The sequence below is a fragment of the Lontra canadensis genome, unplaced genomic scaffold (genome assembly GCF_010015895.1).
Source record: "Lontra canadensis isolate GAN:19392208 unplaced genomic scaffold, GSC_riverotter_1.0 scaffold195, whole genome shotgun sequence".
NCBI classification, from domain to species: Eukaryota; Metazoa; Chordata; class Mammalia; order Carnivora; family Mustelidae; genus Lontra; species Lontra canadensis.
This window is the reverse complement of record NW_022631189.1, coordinates 465551-472441: the sequence shown is the minus strand read 5'-3', so window position 1 is coordinate 472441 and position 6891 is coordinate 465551.

Sequence of the window (6891 nt, the reverse complement as noted above, 5' to 3'; positions counted from 1 at the left end):
AGACTATAGGTAATAAAATATACATGGAATTTAATAAAACCAAGTGTAAACATTTACCTTTACATTAAAAAAATTATATAATACAGAATTGGGGTGACCTTATACCAGCATTTTATTAAAAAGAAACATGAAGTTTTGGTTAATCACATGCTTAATAAGAAGTAACAATAGTAAAAAGTAGGCGCTAGAAGACACAAATGTAGTTTCAAGGACCTGATACTAAATTATAATTAAGAAACTTCAGGGCGCCTGGGTGGCTCAGTGGGTTAGCCTCTGCCTTCAGCTCAGGTCGTGATCTCAGGGTCCTGGAATCGAGTCCCACATCAGGCTCTCTTCTCAGCAGGGAGACTGCTTCCCCCACCACCCCCCTGCTCTCTGCCTGCCTCTTTGCCTGCTTGTGATCTCTCTGTCAAATAAACAAAAAAAATTAAGAACCTTCTAGGGTACTCAGAAGCCAATCAGGGTCACCTGAATTTAATCTTAAGGAATCCAGGCTGGATTAGGTTTTTTCTAAGAAAGTCCAAACTTTGTCAATTAGAGTATATTGTATTACATCTAATGAATAAACCTGAAACACAGAACTAAAGGAGCTAATGTAATGAAACACAATCAGAGAAAAACAGTTCTTAAGAAGTAATTTTTACCTGTTGCAAGTATTTTTGAAGTGATAAAAATACATGCTTATTAACACATCAAAAAATTAAAGATGGGTATACAGAAAAAGTGAAATCTACTTCCCCTATTCTAGCTTCACTTCCTAAAAGCAATCATTGTTTACAGATTGGTGGTACATTTCCAGATTTGTTTGTTCTTATTTATATATTTATAAGTATATATATATATATATATATACTTTAAAAAATAGAAATGGAATCATACTACATATACACAGAGGTATGCATGTATGCATTCGTGTGTAAACATTTATAGTTCCCATATTTAAAATAAATGTGCAGAAGACTACTGCACATTTAACTACTCCTTTTTAAAAGAAGATTTTATTTATTTGAGAATGAGAGAGAGCGGGCATGAGGAGGGTGAGGGACAGAGGGAGATGCAGAATCCTCACTGAGCAGGAGTTAAGCCTGCCTTAGGGCTTGATCCCAGGAGTCTGGGATCATGACCCGAGCCCAAGGCAGACACTTAGCAGATCGAGCCACCCAGGAGCCCCTATCTACTCCTTTCTTGATAGACCTATAGCTTATTTCCATTTTAAAAAGTTATGAACAACTCTGCAGAGAACATTCAAATATATATATCTTTATACATGTCTTCTAACTTTTTTGTAGGCTATGTTTCTAGTTGTGAGAGTGTGGGTCATAGCATATCAGTGTTTAAAATTTTGAGGGCTTTTTCCACATTGCCTTGCAAAAATTCTGCATCTGTTGACACTTTCACTAATAGGATATGAGGGGCTTATTCCCCACACCTTAGGCAATACATGTTACTATTAATTTTTTTGGTCACAGTTATACTGTTTGGTTTTTGGGCTCTGAGCCAAGTATCTTGATCACATTTGATAGTTACAGGGCTCCTTGCCCAGATACCTTACAGTCCATGAAGGGGTGTATGGCTGAGACCTTGTTTTGGAATATAAACTCTATCACCTGAATGCAACAGTGAGTACACACCACGCCTGTGAGTCCTGGTGGCAACCCCTGCCAGGGTCAGCCAAAGCCTAAGTCAGGTAGAGTCTATCCTGGCCTGGGTTCCTCTTCTCTCGGGTTCTGGAAGTCAGTGATGAGGATTCTACACTGTTGGCACAGGGATGCCCACTTACTTGCAATTTTAAAATTTTGTTTCTACCCTGTCTCAAAGGGCAGGCAATTAATGTCGATGGAAGACTTTACTTATTTATTGCAGGCTTGGCTACCTATCTGCCTGGCTACTGGGGAGGGCTGAGTGGTGCTAGCTGTGTTTCTCCAACCTGAGTTCTGGAGAAAGACCATCACAAAGATGCTAGGAGGAGGCCTCTTAGAAAAAATTTCATTTCAGTTGAATCCTTAGCAATGTTTCTCGGTCTTTAATGTGATAGGAATTAGTGCCTTGTTAAAATGCAGATTCTGATTTCACAGGTCTGAGGTGGGCCCTGAGAGACTGAGTTTCTAAGGGGCTCCTATGAAATTTCTGATTGTTGGTGCCAGGGCACACTTTGGAATTAGAGCAAAAAGTTCATTTTAGGAAAGCAGACGTTCCTGACCCAGAGGCACTAGCAATAGGAGGAGCTCAGGTCCCTCACTAGAGGGTTTAAATATGATTCTCCAGGGCCAAGGCATAGATATTTAAAAACACCCCTCCGATGAGGGGTGCCTGGGTGGCTCAGTTGGTTAAGCATCTGTCTTCCGCTCAGGACATGATGCCAGGGTCCTGAGATCGAGTCCTACATCAGGCTCCCTGCTCAGTGGGGAGTCTGCTTCTCCCTCTACCCCTCTCCCTGCTCATGCTTTCTCTCTCTCTCTCAAATAAGTAAATAAGATCTTAAAAAATAAACAATGATAATAATATCTGACTGGGGCTTGGGTGAAGTGAGGTGGTTCTCAAACTGTCTTCAGGCAGCAGCAGCAAGGAAATAGGGAAATGTTAGACATGCAAATTCTCAGACCCACCCTGCCTCCAAAATCAGAAACTCCCAGAGCGCAGCAATCTGCATTTTAACAAGCTCTCTGGGGGCCTCTGACCTTCGCCAAAGTTTGAGAACCACTCTTGAAAGAGCCATCTTCCAAGATTTGGACTCGTGGTTCTCAACCCCGATTGCGCATCAGACCTGCTACGTGGCTTGATAAAGCCTGGGCTGCACCCCCATCTTTTTCTGATTCCAAAGATTTGGAGTGGTTTCTGGGAGTGTGTGGCTTTAAAAGCACCAGGGGAATGTGGATTTGGGGGCCGAGCAGAGAGGTGGTAACCTCTCAACATGAATGGTGGTCTATGGCCCCTGGCTCGTGAGGTACAACCTTGGCCCATTCGCCCCCCATTTACTGAAGCCCATCATGTGCCAACACTATGTCAAAGATATCCCTGTTGAACTGCTATTATGTCCCAGGCATTTTATATGTTAGTCCTACAACAATCTGGCAAGGTGGACCCACTACCACTTTACAGAAGAGAGCCCCTAACCCTGGTCAGTCATGATGACTCCAAAGTCCTGACCACGCCCTCCCCCGGTGCTAATCTGTGCAGACTTAGGGAGGGCCTCTATGTTCAATCTTCAGTGGTTTATTCTGTGAAATTGGAGATATGTTTGTAATTTTAATGGATATAACATTTACCTTTCAGTTCCTCTGAGGGAGAGAGAGATGGTTTCAATCTTTAACTTAGGCAAATTGATGTTCTCTGTGTGTGAAAAAGACTCTTGTCAGAGGGCAGGTGCTTGGAGGTAGGGTGATCAGATAAAATACAGGTTACCCAGTTACATTTTAAGATAATTAACAAAGAGTCTTTCTGGTTTAGTATAAGTATTGGTTTCCTAGCATAGGGTACGTGCCCCATATATCACACGGGGCATACTTATATGAAAAATCATTCATTATTTACTGGAATTCAAATCTAAGCGGGCGTCCTATATTTTTATTTGCCAAGTCAGGCAAGCCTATTGCAGTGGGTTTTCTGACCCAGGTGATGATCACACTCCATCTCCTTGTGATCCGTGCTGCTCCTTTGTTAGATGCTCATAGCTAAGGTTGCAGAAGGGGAGAAGACAAATTCACCTGGTCTTATTGGGTTCTGCAATAATCGAGATAACCAGAAGCAGTCTTGGTCTAATAATACTTTAAAAAAAAGCACTTACTATGTGCCAAGCACTGTGCTATGATCCTTTTGCTCACTTTTTATTTTATATCACAACCCTGTAAGTAGGCCCAGCACTAGTATCACCATTTAACAGATGAGAATACTGAGGCCCAAAACAGCTTGGTGATTGGTCTAAGACAGGGTTTTGCGAGAGTGCCGTCATCAGAATCTGGGACCAGATAGTTCTTTGTTGTGGGGACCATCTTTCCCGGGCATTGCGGGATGTTTAATGGCATCCCTGGTCTTCACCCATTAGCTGCCGGTAGGATTCCCTCAGTTGTAACAATCAAACTTGTCTCCGCATGTTACCAAATGTCCCTTGGGGGGCAAATTCACCCCAGTGGAGAACCATTGATCTAATATTTGATAGCTGTTAAGATATCGAGCCAGCATCAGAACCCAAAGCTTATGATCTTTGACAAGAGAAGAAGTTCAGGAATCAAGAGGAATCTAGCATATCACATTTATTTGGAAGGAAATCGTTTGAAAAATGACATGCAGAACTTTTGTATGACCATTACGGCTGCAGCTTGATTTCTGCTTTGGGCTGTTATCAGAGCTGTGTAAGGTTCAGAGTGGATCATGCCTGGTTCTCAGTCCTTCTAGAACCTGAGGAATGAATACCAGCCCTCAGCCCCGACACAGTACCGGGGACAGCAAAACTAGGACACTGCCCAACCTCACCATTCTGTCACTGTTTGCTCATTCATATTTGGGTTTTTGTGCTCTTTTTTTATTGAGGTAAAATTCACATAACCTGAAATTAGTCACTTTAAAGCATACATTTCAGTGGCACTTGGTATATTCATAGTGTTGTGCTACCATCACTACCATGAGCACTACCTACTTGCAAAATACTTCCTCACCCTGGAAGGAAACCCTGTACCTATCAGTCATCCTCTGCTCCCCCTTCTAACCTCTAGCAATGACTAGTCTGCATTCTGTCTCTGCAGACTGATATATTCTGGTATTTCATATAAATAAAGTCCCACAATTTGTGAACTTTTGTGTCTGGCTTCTCTCATTTAGCCTAATATTTTTGAAGGCCATCCATATTTCATTTATTTATTTTTCCAGCAGTTCTTCATTGAACATCTACCATGCACCAAGCACTGGGGATGATGAAGTGTAAACTCACAGAGCTTGCATCCTATGGAAGGGGATAGATGATAACCAGATACTATGGTCTGAATGTTTGTGTTACCAAAATTCATATCTTAAAATCCTAGTGCCTAATGTGGTGGTATGAGGACATGGAGTCGTTGAGAGGTGTTTAAGTCACAAAGTTGGAGTCCCCATGAGTGGGATGGATGTTCTTATAAAAGAAACCCCACAAAGCTCCTTAACCCTTTCCAGCACATAAGGACACAGTGAGAAGACACCAGCTACATACGGACTGGGAAGAGTCATAAGAACACAGACAGCTGGTGCCTTGAACTTGGCCTTCCCAGCCTCCAGAACTTTGAGAAATAAATTTATATTGTTTATTATTTTTATTTTTAATTTTTTTACAGGAGACTTTTTTAAAAGATTTTATTTATTTATTTGACAAAGAGAGATAGTGAGAGAGGGAACACAAGCAAGGGAGAGGGAGAAAGAGAAGCAGGCTTCCCGCTGAGTGGGGAGCCCAATGTGGGGGTAGATTCCAGAATCCTGGGATCATGACCTGAGCTGAAGGTAGATGCTTAACACCTGAGTGACCCAAGGGCCCAGAGAGACTCTTATTTAAAAAAAACAAAAAAAAAAAAAAAGGAAAAGATCTTTGAGAGAGAGAGAGAGACAATGTCCAGGTGTGCATGTGCAGGCTATAGGGAGAGGGGCAGAGGGAGAGGGAGAGAATCTCAAGCAAGCTCTGGGCCCAGTGCAGGACTCATCTAATGACCATGAGATCATGACATTAGCTGAAACCAACAGTCTTATGCTTAACCAGCTGAGTCACCCAGGCACCCCTCTATTGTCTATAAGCTTCCCAGTTTGTGGTATCTCATTACAGGCCCAAATGGACTAAGACACAAGAATAAGTAAGTAAAATATTTGCAGTTTTAAAAGGAGTGGCCAGGGAAGACCTCATTCAAAAAAATGGTCTTGAATATCCTGAGGGGCATGAGGAAGTTAGCCTGTGAATAACTGAGGGAAGAACATCTTAGACAAGGGAACAGCAAGTGCAAATATCCTGAGGCAGAAGTTTATCTACTTATTTGCAGAGTATTCTGGAGTCACTGGACTAGTGTGGACAAGAAGATGATAGGAGATGAGGCCCAAAAGGCAACAGGAAGCTACACAAAGGGCTTTACAGATAGGGTAACTATGTAATTTATAATCCAAAGTAGGTTGCTTTTGAGGGGAAAGGCAAGCACTACTAAATTATTCTGGGCAATCAAATATAAACTGGGATTGTCTTAGGCATGCTGGGTCATAGCAAGGATTTAGCTTTTACTCTGAGTGAGATGGGAAGTCCCTGGTGGGCTTTGAGCAGAGCTGGGCTATGACCTGGCTTGAGACCTTCACTCCAGTTACTGTGTTAAGAGGGACTGAAGGGTGGCAAGGGTAGAAGCAGGAGGAGACAGTGAGAGGCCCTTGCAGAACCACAGGTAAGAGCTGGTGGGGAGTTGGATCAGAGTGACAGTGGAAGAGGAGGTGAGAACTCGTTACATTCTGGATGTGATTTAAAGTAAATAGGATTTCTGACCAATAGGCTGTGGGTGTGAGAGAAAGAGAGGAGTTAAAGATGGCACAGCTGAAGGCTGGAAAAGGAAGCGATTTGGAGGGCAGATCCTGTTGCAGATCCAGTTCCCAGGAAGCTGACTTTGAGATGAAACTTGCAGGGAGCAAGCTAGCTGGCCAGTGCTTGCAGGATCAACACCCAGGGGTTACGTCAAGAAAGTGGGGTCAGGCGGAGGAAGTTACTGGGATGCCATGTAGTCCCAACGAGGAACCCAGCCAACCTCAGGAAGGAATGTGGAGGCCGGGCAGCCTTCAGATTTACCCAAACTGGGTCAAGGTAGTTGGTCAGGTCTCCTAATTGACCTCCTACTTGACTGGTACCAGTTGGAGACCACCTGGAGAAGGGGATGGTCTTGGGCGAGGTCGTTCTCTACAGTGGGG